General features: G+C 40.4%; 1 long non-coding RNA gene across 1 annotated transcript in view; it reads right to left on the reverse strand.

Moving 5' to 3' along the window:
• LOC142070595 (uncharacterized) overlaps positions 1-16,409 on the reverse strand; it is a 155,549-nt gene that overhangs the window by 27,519 nt on the left and 111,621 nt on the right. Inside the window, exon 2 of the long non-coding RNA XR_012666463.1 lies at positions 11,910-12,106. This is a non-coding gene — a long non-coding RNA (uncharacterized LOC142070595). The remainder of the gene's footprint in view (positions 1-11,909; positions 12,107-16,409) is intronic.

Below are 16,409 nucleotides of genomic sequence, written 5' to 3' on the forward strand. Positions count from 1 at the left end.
TACTTCAATCCCATTCATTCGTATTCATGAATTTATTTTGAAGCCAAATGTGTATTACTTTACACTTGTAGACATAAAATTCATTTGCTCTCCCTGAGACCACATAAACAGCAGATCTAAATCCTGTTTGAATTTTACTTGCTGCTCAGTAGTGACCTCAATTTTGCAATTTTGTGGCATCAGCAAATTCAATTAGTTTATTCCCCACATCTAGGTCATTCAGATAGATTGGAAATAGTGGAGGTCAACGTACTGACCTCCATGGAACTCTCACTTAGTAATTCCTGCCAGTTGAATACACCTCCTCTGTTTTCTATTGTTTAATTGGCTTTTATCCATTTTTATGAATTCCCTTGGATACCTGAACTTCATGCACTGAACATGGCAAGTAAAACTTTGTCTGTATGTTTCAGAACTGCCAAGACCCATGTCTTGTGAAAACTGAAACAGTCGGCATTGACTGTAGTTGTACTATGAAGGAAAGGAAAGCAAGAGGATTAGTCTTTTCTAAATTCATGCCAGCCATTTCCTTCCAGAGGGCACAATTTCCGACAGCCCCCTCTTACAAGCCTGTGCTCCAGGGAGAAATTTCCCAAGATATAGTCAGCCCTAATCATACAACTGAGTATAAATAATTTATTATTAAGAGATTGTCCCACACGTGATGGACTATAACAGAGCAATCAGGGAAAGAGAGAGAATTCAATTTTCTTTTCTCCTGAAACCAAACTTGTGTGTGTCTCAACACCTGGGTTTCTCTCAACTTAAATTTTTTTTAAAGCAAGAAAATTAATGAATTTTCTTTAGCTGTGAGTGGAAGGATTGTGCATTATTTACCCTCCTCAAACAAAAAAGATTCAGTTCTCAAAAGTATATATAAATTACTTAGAAGAAAAATGTCGAAGATTGTCTTGCTGTCATTGAACGTGACTGATAAACAGTAAAACAGCAGTAAACATTCGTAGAGCTTGGGCTAATATTTCACACTTGGATATCTATATTTAAGCTCCTAAAATTATATTTAGATATCTAAATAAGAAGTGGACTGATATTCAAAGCTTCTGAGAAACCCACAAACCCCATGGAAATCAATGGGAGCTACAGGTGATCAGTACCTTTTAAAATCATGTTTTGGGGCCTGTATATGAATTGAGGAGTTTAAATTTAGGGATCCAGTTATGAAAATTGTGACATCGCCAAACAGAGAAGCAATTATATAAGAATCATTTAAACACATTGTCAGGCAATATACAATGAGTACATGGCATGCACGCCCTATAAAACCAAATCAGCCACATTATTGTATTAAAATAAATCTTCATTGGAAAGGACAAGAGACAGTAAATTGACCTTTAAAATATAAGTAGTTTACAGACAGACTGATTTTAAACGGGCTAATGTTCCCCTTTGGGTAGAGGTGCTAGTTGCTATTTTCCTTCCTATTTCAGGAGCAATAGAAGGGCCACATGGAGTTATACCCACGTTGAGGCAGCAGCAACTCCTCCCTTTTTGTGATTCAATATCCGAGTGACAAGCATTACCCTTCTTAGGCTGGGCTACCTCGACAACGAACAGGCACATGAACTACAGAAAACTACGGCTTTATTTAAAGGGCTTTGATGTACCACCCGTGTTCATTCGAGACAAATTCTCTGCTCTGTAACATGGAATTCTACGCAACGTCCACGGCAGTCCCTGGGAGTTAGGCAGAAGTGTTCAAGTGTGGAATTTTTGTCCTCACTGAATATCCACAGCCACGGCACCGTTTTATTATTCTGAGAAGGATTTAAAGTACCTGGCACTATGATATCTGGACTCATCTCTCGTTATGGAAACATTTAAATTCTCCTGACAATCTATTTCATTAAAAGCCGGACCTAGCAAGGTGCGGTATGCCCTCAAAGAGAGGGCTCAGCAGGTTGCAGAGTCAGCACTGAAAACATTTAAAGTGTGTCACCCCGGGCACGTAATACTGATGGGACAGAGATTAAATTTCAAATCCAGGCTGCTTGTCATGTCAAGTTAGCAGTCTGTATCAGACGGATGCTTACTCTCATTACCTGAGTCTGTACACTGGTGTATATGAATGAGACTACTCATAAGGTATTACGTGATAGTCCTCCTGGACGTAACCAAATTTCTCATAGTACCACTGAATCATTTTTCATCTCTGTGTAAGTTTCCCCACTACTCCCTGCCATTTACGGCCATATGAAATGTAAGGTGTGAGTGACATCCACTACAAGATGTGTAGAAAAATCACTTAAAATTGTGTTACTTCTATTCAAGATGTCCATTTTATAAATAGTACTTGCACACTAAAGCACGCACTGTCTTTCCTCCAGTACTAAATGAGTTCAGCAAGGTGACAAAGAAATTCAGCTCCAGTTTATCTGAACTTCAGTAATGCAAATGCCTTTTCCTGCTTGTTTAGTCTCCAAACACTTTTAGAATGCCTAACTATTTGTAAGATGCCCTATGCATATCTGAAACCTTTTCAATTTACAGTTGCAAAGTTCAGTGCATCCCAAAGGGCTTCATATGTAACAAGAAATTGTTCGACTATGTGAAAACAAGCAGCAAGTGTTGGCATTTGGAAACAGTGAAGTAAAGACCTTCTCTACATTTTCATGCAGGACATTGGCCAATGGTTTGACTTTAACCCAAAGGTTGGGAAATTTGGTCTATAACTAAAAGAGAACAGTAGAAAATAAATGTTGACTGTGTTGTGTTTTTTTTTTAAAAAGGTCATCACTCTGAGATGGTGTTATTTATATTCTTCTTGCACATAGGAAGTACGGCAAGACACCACATTGGCTTAACGAGGAGATCTTCAATGATCTGAAACTCCAAAAAAGAGTCCTACAAAAGGTGGAATCTAGGTCAAATTGCAAAGGATGAATATAAACAAATAACACAAGTAAGTAGGGACAACATTAGAAAGGCCCAGGCACAAAATGAGATTGAACTAGCTAGAGACATAAAAGATAACAAGAAAACATTTTACATACATATTAGAAGCAAGAGGAAGACCAAGGACAGGGTAGATTCATTATTCAATGAGGGGGGGGGGAGGGAGAGAAACAATAACAGAAAAAGTAGAAATGGCAGAAGTGCTAAATGACTTTTTTGTTTCAGTTTTCACTGAATGCTAATGAAAATGAGGCAAGATCAGAGAAATCAATAGAGAAAGAACAAGTTCAAAATGTCTTAGACAAGTAAGATGTCTTCAAGTAGGTAGGGCCTGATGAAATACATCCTAGAATACGCAAAGAGCTGACTGAGGAGATATCTGAGCCATTAGTGATTATGTTCAAAAACTCACGAAAATGGGAGATTTCAGAGTAACAGCCGTGTTAGTCTGTATTCGCAAAAAGAAAAGAAGTTCTTTTGGCACCTTAGAGACTAACCAATTTATTTGAGCATAAGCTTTCGTGAGCTATAGCTCACTTCATAGGATGCATACTGTGGAAAATACAGAAGATGTTCATTTTTATACACACAAATCATGAAAAGTGGGTGTTTATCATAACAAAAGGTTTTCTCTCCCCCCACCCCACTCTCCTGCTGGTAATAGCTTATGTAAAGTGAAAATGGGAGAGATTCCAGAGGACTGGAAAAGAGCAAATATAGTGCCAATCTATAAAAAGGAAAATAAGGACAACCCAGAGAATTACAGATCTGTTAGCTTAACTTCAGATCACAGAAAGATAATGGAGCAAGTAATAAAGCAATCAATTTACAAACACCTAGATCATAATAAGATAATAAGTAACCATCAGCATGGATTTGTCAAGAACAAATCATGTCAAACCAACCTAATAGCTTTCTTTGACAGGGTAACAAGCCTTGTGGTTGGGGGGAAGCAGTAGTTGTGGTATATCCTGACTTTAGTAAGGCTTTTGATACTGTTTTGCATGACTTTCTCATAAACAAACTAAGAAAATACAACCTAGATGGAGCTACTATAAGGTGGGTGCATAATAGATTGGAAAACCGTTCCAAGAGAGTAATTATCCGTGGTTCACAGGCAAGCTGGAAGGGCATATTGAGTGGGGTATTGAAGGGATAAGTTCTGAGTCTGGTTCTGTTCAATATCTTCATCAATGATTTAGATAATGGCATAGAGAGTACACTTACAAAGTTTGCAGACAATACCAGGCTGGGAGGCGTTGCAAGTGCTTTGGAGAACAGGATTAAAATTCAAAATGATCTGGCAAACTGGAGAAATGGTCTGAAGTAAGTAGGATGAAATTCAATAAGGACAAATGCAAAGTACTTCACTTAGGAAGGAACAATCAGTTGCACACATACAAAATGGGGAATGACTGCCTAGGAAGGAGTACTGCAGAAAGGGATCTGGGGGTCATAGTGGATCACAAGCTAAATATGAATCAACACTGTAACACTGTTGCAAAAAAAGTGAACATAATTCTGGGATGTATTGGCAGGAGTGTTGTAAGCAAGACACAACAAGTAATTCTTCCGCTGCACTCCACACTGATTAGGCCTCATCTGGAGTATTGTATCCAGTTCTGGGTGCACATTTCAAGAAAGATGTGGACAAATTGGAGAAAGTCCAGAGGAGAGCAACAAAAATTATTCAAGGTCTAGAAAACATGACCAATGAGGAAGAATGAAAAAATTGGGTTTGTTTAATCTGGAGAAGAGAAGACTGAGAGGGCACATGATCACAGTTTTCAAGTGCACAAAAGGTTGTTGCAAGGAGGAGGGGAAAAAATTGTTCTCCTTAGCCTCTGAGGATAGGACAAGAAGCAATAGGCTTAAATTGCAGCAAGGGCAGTTTAGGTTGGACATTTGGAAAAACTTCCTAACTCTCAGGGTAGTTAAGCACTGGAATAAATTGCGTAGGGGGAGGTTGTGGAATCTGCATCATTGAAGATTTTTAAGAGCAGGTTAGACAAACACCTGTTAGGGATGGTCTAGATAATACTTAGTCCTGCCAAGAGGGCAGGGGACTGGACTGGATGACCTCTTGAAGTTTCTTCCAGTCCTATGATTCTATGATCTCTATATGGACTGGATTAAGTATCTTGTTTAGTGATGAGGTTAGTAGAGTCTCCATTTTAAAAGTAAGCATTTGCCACCAGTTATCACATAGAAGTATATTATGATTGGTTCTACCAACTAAGATTCAGTATTACCCTTTTTCTGAAGTAGACCCATTGATTCCAATGGAACTACTCATAAAGCTTGGTACTACTCAATGTGGGTAAGAATGGCAGAGTGTGGCCCTTAAGTGCTACTGTTTTACTTATACATAAAATACAAAACAACCCTGCTGTACTAATTATTGGCAAATATTGGCTTTTTAATGGAAATCTCTGTACCATTTGCATATGGATAATAAATCTAGCCACACTGCATCCAGTTATATGAGATAGAATCTGGGATATTGAACAAATTTCTCTCTACAAGTCTCTTTTTCCCACCAGTGCTGGCAGCAAAATTATAGTTGCCTGCTGGGGATATTCTGCTGTGTCAGAAGTTCTGTGAATCTTTGTGCCTCCCTCTCCACTAGTAAACCCACTCAGGGCTAGCCATAATTTGGCATATATACTGTGTACACACAAAGTTATATGACCAAACACATTGTCAAACAGTGGAAGGAGGAACCTACTAGATTGTATGCTAAGGATTCTTTCTAGACATACATTTCACGAGAGCTGATGTAAAGCATTCTGACATCAGAGCTGTGACATACACTGCGGCTGATTGGGGATGAATTTGTTTCTTCTACTGACAAATGATGTTTTGAACACTGTCCTTTTAAAGCACTTGCTGCAGATATCTTGGATTCAGCTCCTGGAAGGAAAACTAATCCCTTGCTCATATTTGAATCTTTGAGAATTCATGCTTACACAAGCTTGTTAGAGTGAAAAATGAAGCTTTTCAAGCTTCAAAGAGGCCAGATCCCCCAGTCTAGCCAAGCTGCATTCTACATAAGAATGGGAAGGTGCAGAAAATACATGGTTTGATCTTGCACCATTCAAGTCATGGGAAATTTGTCCATTGACTTGAAGGGGAGCAGGATAAAGCCCAGAGATCATAACAGGGCTACTTGTTCTTTTGGCAATAAAACATTGACCCTCAGGCTGAAAAAGTTGAATACCACTGATTTATATGGAACACAGAGTTACTAATTCATAATTTTATTACAGACTCAAAGAGATTTGGTGTTTTCATTAATAGCAAATGGTGAGTCATGTAACTATGTGAGAATCTCAGCTTTCGTTAAAAACAAACAAACATAAGTTTATAGCCCTCATAATTTCAGAAAATACCTTGAAAACATGAAGTCTAAAAGCTCAAAAAAATCAGACAAATACAAAGAATAAAAATTACTTTAAAAATAATCTCATGATTTTTAAACAACTCCTCTTCTTCTTTGTTTTGGGGAGGGGGATGTGGGAGGGAAGGGCCCTGACTCATGATTTTCATACACTAAGAACACCCTTGAAAAAACCTCTTAATTTTGTAATAGGCTAACTAACTAAAAACTTCTTTCTACCAATAATAGGGGCAATACCGAAGAGAGAGAATGTGTGTGCACTTATCATACACATATACTCCCAGGAAAAAGGAAATTTTTGGTGCTACTGTATATGGGTTCTCATTATGCAAGATACTATTAACCACTTCAATCAGATGCATAAAGGTGTCAGAAAATTAAATTGTAATTATGATTAATAGTGAATTACATTTATGTACTGCCTTGGTTTCTGAAAGGTCCCCAAGGTATTTTGCAAAGGTTACAAGCTATTTGGGCCTCATTACACCGACCTTGCCAAATAAGAGAAGAAATGTGGCAATTGTTCAAGAGCAGTATTGCACATCACTTTAGAACAGAAAGTGAAGAACTTCCATGGGAAATTGCAGGGGACAGAATGTAAATAGTCAAGCTGTAACATGGCCAGGACTTTGGAACTCACAATTTGTTGAAAGTACCACAAGAAAAATGACAGGTGGTCAGAATTTTAGTTTACATGTCACCCACAAAACACCTTCAGCAGCACAATGTCTAGGGACAACACACTAGATACCATGACACATTACATACTGTATCCTACACCATACTGTATACATAATTATGAACACCAGAGCAGATGCAGATAGTAAAGTATTTGTTAATAGAATCATGGGACTGGAAAGGACCTCGAGTGGTAATCTAGTCCAGTCCTCTGCACTCAAGGACAGACTACTTAACAACTAGACCACTCCTGACAGGTATATGTTTAAACTGTTCTTAAAAACCTCCAATGATGGAGATTCCACAACCTCCTTAGGCAATTTGTTCCAGTGCTTACCTAACCAGACAGTTAGGAAGTTTTTCCTAATCTCCAACCTAAACCCCCATTGTTGCAATTTAAGCCCCTTGCTTCTTGCTTTCTTCAGAGGTTAAGGAGAACAATTTACCTCCCTCCTCCTTGTAACAACCTTTTATGTACTTGAAAACTTATCATGTCCTCTCTCAGTCTTCTCTTCAGTTTTTTCAAGCTTTCCTCATAGGTCATGTTTTCTTCACTTTTAAGCATTTTTGTTGCTCTCCTCTGGACTTTCTTGAGTTTGCCCACATCTTTCCTGAAATGTGGCACCAAGAATTCGACACAATACTCCAGATGAGGCTTGATCAGTAGAATGGAAGAATTACTTGTTGTGTCTTGCATACAACACTCCTGCTAATACATCCCAGAATTATGTTCACTTTTTTTGCAACAGTGTTACAGTGTTGACTCATATTTAGCTTGTGATCCACTATGACCCCCAGATCCCTTTCCGCAGTACTCCTTCCTAAGCAGTCATTTCCCATTTTGTATGTGTGCAACTGATTGTTCCTTCCTAAGTGGAGTACTTTGCATTTGTCCATATTGAATATCATCCTGTTTACTTCAGACCATTTCTTAAGATCACTTTGAATTTTAATCCTATCATCCACTGTGAACCACTGCTAACTACTCTCTGGGAATGGTTTTCCAACCAGTTACGCACCACCCACCTTATAGTAGCTCCATCTAGATTGTATTTCCCTAGTTGTTTATGAGAAGGTCATAGAATCATAGAACATCAGGGTTGAAAGGGACCTCAGGCTGTATACAAGTCCAACCCCCTGCTCAAAGCAGGACCAATCCCCAATTTTTGCCCCAGATCCCTAAATGGCTCCTCAAGGATTGAACTCACAACCCTGCATTTAGCAAGCCAATGCTCAAACCACTGAGCTATCCCTCTCCCCCAGGTCATGCAACACAGTATCAAAAGCCAAACTAAAGTCAAGATATACCATATCTACCACTTCCCCCTCCACAAGACTTTCTATCTTACCAAAGAAAGCTATTAGGTTGATTTGGCACAATCTGTTCTTGTCAAATCCATGCTGACTGTATTTATCACTTTATTATCTTCTAGATGTTTGCAAATTGATTGCTTGATTATTTGCTCCATTAACTTTCGCAGTTCTGAAGTTAAACTGCTTGGCCTGCAATTCCTGAGGTTGTCCTTATTCCCCTTTTTATAGATTAGGACATTTTCCTTCTTCCAGTCCTCTGGAATATGTCCCATTTTCCATGAGTTTTTGAAGATAATTGCTAATGGCTCAGATATCTCCTCATTCAGCTCCTTGACTATTCTAGGATGTATTGTATCAGACCCTGTCTACTTGAAGACCTCTAACTTGTCTAAGTAATTTTTAACTTGTTCTTTCCCTATTTTAGTCTCAGATCCTGCCCCATTTTCACTGGCATTCACTATTATTACTAATAGTAATAGCATTTATTGGTGCCTTCCTACAAAATTATTCAGAGTACCGAATAGCTAAAAGTGCAGAGTTGTTTGAAAAATATACTTTTTCACATGATTTTTTTTCAATCCAAGTTTTTTTATTTTTTGAGGGAGTATCTCAGTTTGAATCTAAATTTTCATTTTGATTTGAATCTAAATTTTTGTTTCAAGTTATTAGTGTTTTTTCCCATTCCTTCCCCCTTCTGGCCACATTATGCAATAGAATAAATGTCTATGTTTCCCCCCACATTTTTCCTCTTTCATTTTTCCTTTTGTCATTCTCTCTTTTCCAGAGTTGGAATGGTTTTGAAAAGTGAGAGAGGAAAAAGGAAAAGGTATGTGGGAGAAGCCCTAGACATCTTTCATTCTACTGCATAGTGTGGCAAAAGATGTGTGGGAGGAGAAGGGAAAATATATTCATCATTTCAAAAATGTTTTGGTTTATGAAAAGCAAAAAAAACCCCAACCATTTCAAATTACACTAATATTTTGGTTTCTAATTTTATATAAACATTTTTATATAAACATTTTTGTCAACATTCTACCCATGAAAAAAATTCTTTTTAATTAAATTATACCTTTTTGGCTGCAAAAATTCAAATTTGTTCTATAAAAATGCAATAAGATATAGATGAAACTTACTTATGAAAATAACTTTCAGTGGTAGCCTATTCCACATTCTCTGAGCCACCCACCACTGCAAATTCATGCTCACCTGATGAATCATTTTAAGTTAGCTGCTGATATACTGTAAAACAGGGGTCAGCAACCTGCGGCACGCGAGATGATTTTGAGTAACATTCATACTGCCCAAGTCCTGGCCGCTGACCTGGGGCTCTGCTGCTGGCCTGGGGTCCCAGCCGCTGGTCCCCTGCCAGACGGGGTTCCGGCCACCCCAGCCCCGCTCAGCCTGCTGCTGACCCTGGGTCCCAGCCACCGGTCCAGGGGGCTCTGCTGCCAGCCTGGGGTCCTACCGCCGGCCCCCTGCCACCCGGGGTCCTGTCCTTTCTTAACGAAGCAGACAGGACTGTATCAATCAAAAAGGCAGTAGCAGGATATGAGAAGCAAAGCAGTGTTTTTAAATGCTTAAGTATAAGTAAAAATCAAGCCAAAGAAAGGAAGTTACAAGATTGTACAGTGCATTGCAAAAAACGGAAAGCCGTTTACAGATGGGGAATATATAAAAATAGAAAAACTGTTTTCTCAACAGTCTGGACGTTTTGTTCAATGATTTGCCAAATAAAGATGCAATCATATCTAGAATGAAAGAACTGCATGTCTCTGCCAGAACAGTTGAGAGATGCATAAGCAGAAAACATGGCAGAAAGCATTAATGAAAAGCAGAAGACTGCATTAAAAGATACAGCGGTATTTAGCATTGCAGTTGATGAGAGTGTGGATATAAACGACATTCCACGTTTGACAGTAGTTGCAAGTTATTGTGCTTCTGATTAAGTCCAAGAGGAACTTTGTTGCCCCTGAATGGCACAACAAAGGGGGAAGATATAGCGGAAACTTTTGTAAACCATTTTGAAGAACGAGGATTGACATCAGAAAAATATTTTGTGTGACAACAGATGATGCCCCTGCCGTGGTCGGAAAGCAGAAGGGATTTGTAAAGTTACTTGAAGATCAAATTGGCCACCCGATAGTCAAATTTCACGGTATCATCCATCAAGAAAACCTGTGTGCTAAAATTTCTAATTCAGCGAATAATAATGTGATGAATACAGTGGTGCGAATTGTGAATTTCCTTGTTGCTCGATCTGCTTTGATTCACAGACAGTTTCAAGCACCGCTCGAAGAGATGGACAGTGCTTATGACGACATCCCACTTCAAAGCAACATTCGGTGGCTAAGTCGTGGCAAGGCTTTGGTGCGCTTCGTAAACTGTTTTGATGCAATCGAGGCCTTTTTGTAGAAAAAGGACAAAACTACCTCAAACTCCATGATGACAAATGGCTGTGTAAGTTCATGTTTCTAACTGACATCACTGCTCACCTAAACGAAGTCAACCTCTGTCTCCAGGGTGCAGGGCAAAAGGCTCTGAATCTTTATAAAACCTGGAAGGCATTTGTTGTAAAGCTAGTAGTTTTTTCTTGGGATATTCAAACTTCGACTTTCCACTTCTTCCAACACATAAAAAGCTATCGACACGTTGCATTGTCGGTGTCCATGAGATTGGAATGTACATGCAAGAACTGGAATCAGAATTTTCGGACAGATTTCAAGATTTGCAGCGATTTGGCCCAATGCTTTCTTTTCTAATTAAACCTGAAAAGTTCAACGAAAGCGACTTGGATATGTTTGTATTTCAGTGGATGGGTGTTGAAGATTTCGAAATGCAACTCGTTCAGTTAAAAAGCTCAGAATTGTGGGCATCAAAGTTTGGAGATCGGTGGAGTGCACTTAAAGCTACCGAAAGAGATCATGGGGCCTCTATTCTGACCTGCTGGATGTCCCTGCCCGTGAAATGTAATTGTTGGAAGAAAATTGCATTTGCAATGCTTTCAGCATTTGGATCCACATATCTGTGTGAACAGGTATTTTCACACATGAAATCTGTCCTCGGTCCCTCTCAGAGCCGGTTAACAGTTGATCACTCAGAAGCCTGTGTGCAGCCTAAAGTATCTAAATATGTGCCAGACATTGGAAAACTCAGCAAGGAAAAGCAAGGGCAAGGATCACACTAAACTGATAAGATCTGCATTTTAATTTAATTTTAAATGAAGCTTCTTAAACGTTTTAAAAACTTTATTTACTTTACATACAACAACACTTTAGTTTTATATTATAGAGAGACCTTCTAAAAACGTTAAAATGTATTACTGGCACACAAAACCTTAAATCAGAGTGAATAAATGAAGACTTGGCACACCACTTCTGAAAGGTTGCTGACCCCTGCTGTAAAAGATTATTTGAGGAGAATTATGGACTGGAGATGGACAACAAAACAAACAGCAAGCCCCTCAGCTAGAAGGGTCTCAGTCCTCTAAGAGAAACCCACACTGTCAGAGAACGACTTACAGTAATCTCTTTGAGTGCCCAGGGGGCCAGTCAACAAGACCCTGCTCCTGGGGCACAAACACACATGCATGTAAAGATAAACTCACCTCTGGTGATGGGCACATCTGTGCAACCTCTGTCTATCACAAGGGTGGCCAACCTGTGGCTCCAGAGCCACAAGCGGCTCTTCAGAGGTTAATATGTGGCTCCTTGCATAGGCGCTGACTCCCGGGCTGGAGATACAGATGCTAACTTTCCAATGTGCTGGGTGGTGCTCACTGCTCAACACTCTGCTCTGAAGAGGCTATGCAACACAAAATGTAAAGCGAATTAGTTTAGGGAAAACACTATCAGGATGTTCCACTTTATCACCAACTGCACCTACCCCCTTCACCTCACATTCTCACCGAGGCATTTGTCTCACCATAACCTAGAGAAACAGACATTGCTAAACTACAACAAACAATGAAAGGGACTTTTTAGCAGCTTAAGAGAAAAAAATAAAATGGAAGCAAAAAGAATATAAAGAAACAAGCCATCTACCCCCCACCTCACAAAAAAGTCTTAACTGCCACTGGAGAATCCCTCTGAACAGTCCCAGGTAACACCAAGTCTACAAAGCCACCTGTGACCCTGTTCTCTAGTTGCCCCCAACGAGCCCACCTCCATCCAAGATGGTTTTGCCCCTAATTGCTTTAGGAGAATCAAGGGAAGCTCAATAGCTGAAGATGGACAGATCCATTCCAAAAACCCTTAGGGAAAAAACTTACATCTGACCCTTCATGAGTGCACTAGAAAGAGAGAGGACACAGTGATCCAGAATTTGCCTGCAGGGCAGCAAGGAGAGCCAAACCATTCCTGCATTTATTTTGTGCAGTGTTAGAAGCCTCAGAGAAGCCATGTCTGGCCAGGGCTTTAGCTGTGACTATACCCTTCTGTGATGCTACGGGACTTCACCCAGACCGGTAAGGGATTGTGTCACCTCCTGCCCTGTTACCCTGGGTGCTTTTGTGCTGGGCAGTTTTGGCTCAGAGCCCTGGCACCAGCAGCCTGCGCACAGTGCAATGGTTTCACCCTGGCTCCCAGGAGCCTGGTTACTCCTTGCAGGGTGACCCCAGTAGACCCTCCAGTCCCAAGTCTACCCTAAACTGTTTCTCTAGCAGTGGCCAGTCCCTCTCACTGGGCTCTCACAAAAGGTATCATGGATTCTGCCTCCAAGGAGACAAAACACATGCCAGCCTGTTGGTTTGGCTGAGCATTTTAATCTTCAGTTTAATATACAGCATGAGAAACTAAACCCACTTCCTCGTGACTAAAACTTGATTTCAGCAAGTTACAATCTTTGCCTGAGCAGGTTTCTCCCCTGTAGTTAATTTCCAGCTCATCTTGCCTCCTGGGCCAAGAGGATCCACTTTTCATGATCTAAAAGAGTGCTACTTCCCCTTTATCACCTAGGGGATGGACATTCCCAAAGTCTTTCAGTTCTTTATGTCCTCAAAGTTTATCTTTGTTTTCGAAGTCAGGAAGCCCGCTAGGGGGGCTCAGCTTTCTATGTCCACCAGAGAGCCGACACCACGTTAATTTTTGCAATCTTCTGTGATTTTACAATGCAAATAATCTTCCTGTGATCCCCCGTATAAATGATGAGTCCTTTATTCTCAGCCACACCTGACTTGATTTGTGATTGAGTCCACAAGGTGTTGGCCATTCTCCTTTGTCTGGAAAAAAAATTTGTTTTTTTCTCCTTGGTCTGTTTACCAACTCCAAAACATAATATGAGAGAATATCCATAATCTCACAAACAGTGCCATTACATGTATTTCACAGTGATATTAATAACCAACATGTTATTAGGTTTCAGATGATGTATTACAAGACAACTTTTAAATAAATATCATGACAACAGTGTGTGACGTGTATTGAGCTGGGCAGACCAGCTGAGTATTACTGATACATATGTGCTAGCTGGAAACACAGAGGGGTAACAGGTAGTGCTAACTACCCCGTTTCAACAATATAGCATGCTGCTTTCCAGTGCCAGCAGGCACAATATGTCTTTCAAAAGCAAACTACTTCCAGGCATTACCATGCAGGCACCAGCAACCAAGCAGGACATGGCTCCCTCTCCCTCCCCAGCACACCACTGTCTCATGGGAGGCCCCATTTTGCTCTTGCAATTTACAGTCTTGCATGCCTCTGCTTAAAAAAACCTGACTGCTGTATTAATTCTCAGCAGTGACAGATTCATCAGAGACCCCTGCAACTTTTCACAATTCAGAACATAAGCCACATGGCAAATGACTATAGTTCAAACGGAAGCTCTAAAAATGTATTTAGCATCCCTGTAAAATACCGACATAGTAGCAGTACGTTCTGAAAAATTCTCCCCCTCTCCTGAATGACCTGGATGAGGAAGTGACACCCAGGTGCATTTTAAGTATCTTTTTAAAACTGTCATAGAATCATAGAATATCAGGGTTGGAAGGGACCCCTGAAGGTCATCTAGTCCAACCCCCTGCTCGAAGCAGGACCAAATCCCAGTTAAATCATCCCAGCCAGGGCTTTGTCAAGCCTGACCTTAAAAACCTCTAAGGAAGGAGATTCTACCACCTCCCTAGGTAACGCATTCCAGTGTTTCACCACCCTCTTAGTGAAAAAGTTTTTCCTAATATCCAATCTAAACCTCCCCCACTGCAGCTTGAGACCATTACTCCTCGTTCTGTCATCTGCTACCATTGAGAACAGTCTAGAGCCATCCTCTTTGGAACCCCCTTTCAGGTAGTTGAAAGCAGCTATCAAATCCCCCCTCATTCTTCTCTTCTGCAGGCTAAACAATCCCAGCTCCCTCAGCCTCTCCTCATAAGTCATGTGTTCTAGACCCCTAATCATTTTTGTTGCCCTTCGCTGGACTCTCTCCAATTTATCCACATCCTTCTTGTAGTGTGGGGCCCAAAACTGGACACAGTACTCCAGATGAGGCCTCACCAATGTCGAATAGAGGGGAACGATCACGTCCCTCGATCTGCTCGCTATGCCCCTACTTATACATCCCAAAATGCCATTGGCCTTCTTGGCAACAAGGGCACACTGCTGACTCATATCCAGCTTCTCGTCCACTGTCACCCCTAGGTCCTTTTCCGCAGAACTGCTGCCTAGCCATTCGGTCCCTAGTCTGTAGCGGTGCATTGGGTTCTTCCGTCCTAAGTGCAGGACCCTGCACTTATCCTTATTGAACCTCATCAGATTTCTTTTGGCCCAATCCTCCAATTTGTCTAGGTCCTTCTGTATCCTATCCCTCCCCTCCAGCGTATCTACCACTCCTCCCAGTTTAGTATCATCCGCAAATTTGCTGAGAGTGCAATCCACACCATCCTCCAGATCATTTATGAAGATATTGAACAAAACCGGCCCCAGGACCGACCCTTGGGGCACTCCACTTGATACCAGCTGCCAACTAGACATGGAGCCATTGATCACTACCCGTTGAGCCCGACAATCTAGCCAGCTTTCTACCCACCTTATAGTGCATTCATCCAGCCCATACTTCCTTAACTTGCTGACAAGAATACTGTGGGAGACCGTGTCAAAAGCTTTGCTAAAGTCAAGAAACAATACATCCACTGCTTTCCCTTCATCCACAGAACCAGTAATCTCATCATAAAAGGCAATTAATCTCACCTGGAAAGACTTATAGACAAATGTACCTGATGTCTGCCTATATACATAAGCTGAAGCCAGAGGGCTAACAGGCTAAAGAAGCACAGATTTGACTGAAATAACTAACTTTCAAATTCATAAATGCAATGCAAAAGAAGACCATAAAGCTATCTTGGTGACAGGATTTGATGCCTTTCAGTAGCATTTAAAACAATTTAGGTGATTATGCAAAGCAAATCCCCGCTCAACCAAAAAACCAATCTTAGTGATAGGTTTGTCATCTGAGTGACTATTCCCTCTGCTAGTCAATATACAAAAAGTATATTCTGTTTCTTGTACTCTTCCAATCTAAGCAACACACATTATCCTCCATCCCAAAACATTGAGGGACTCTAAACAAAATTACCACAAACACATTCTACTCCCATCTGACATTGTTCTCAGATTTTAAGAGCATTGACATCCGACAGCGCTGGATCAAAATCCAAAAAGAAAACATGCCACCTATTGAAAAGAATAAATGAAAAGTGGGATTTTCAAAATCACCTAGAGGCTCATCTACACAAGAACACTCAAGAAAATTAATCCAAATTAACAAGAGACGTGAATGTGAAGTCATAAACATACAGCTAAGGGTAGTATAAAATCCCTCCTTTGCCTGTAAAGGGTTAAGAAGCTCAGATAATCTGGTTGGCATCTGACCAAAAGGACCAATAAGGGGAGAAGATACTTTCAGATCTGTGGGGGAAGGTTTTTGTTTTGTGTTTCTTTGTGTTCTCTCCGGGACAGCAAGGAACCCGGGCAGGGAAAATACATCTCCTAAAGCCATACCTGAACTAAACATCTAAGATTACAAATTGTAAGTAATAGGAAGGAAATGCCTCAGATTATCTTTTGTTTTAGCTTGTGAATTTTCCCTTGGCTAAGAGAAAGGTTTATTCCTGGTTTTG

The sequence above is a fragment of the Caretta caretta genome, chromosome 1, assembly GCF_965140235.1.
Source record: "Caretta caretta isolate rCarCar2 chromosome 1, rCarCar1.hap1, whole genome shotgun sequence".
In the NCBI taxonomy this organism is placed as follows: domain Eukaryota; kingdom Metazoa; phylum Chordata; order Testudines; family Cheloniidae; genus Caretta; species Caretta caretta.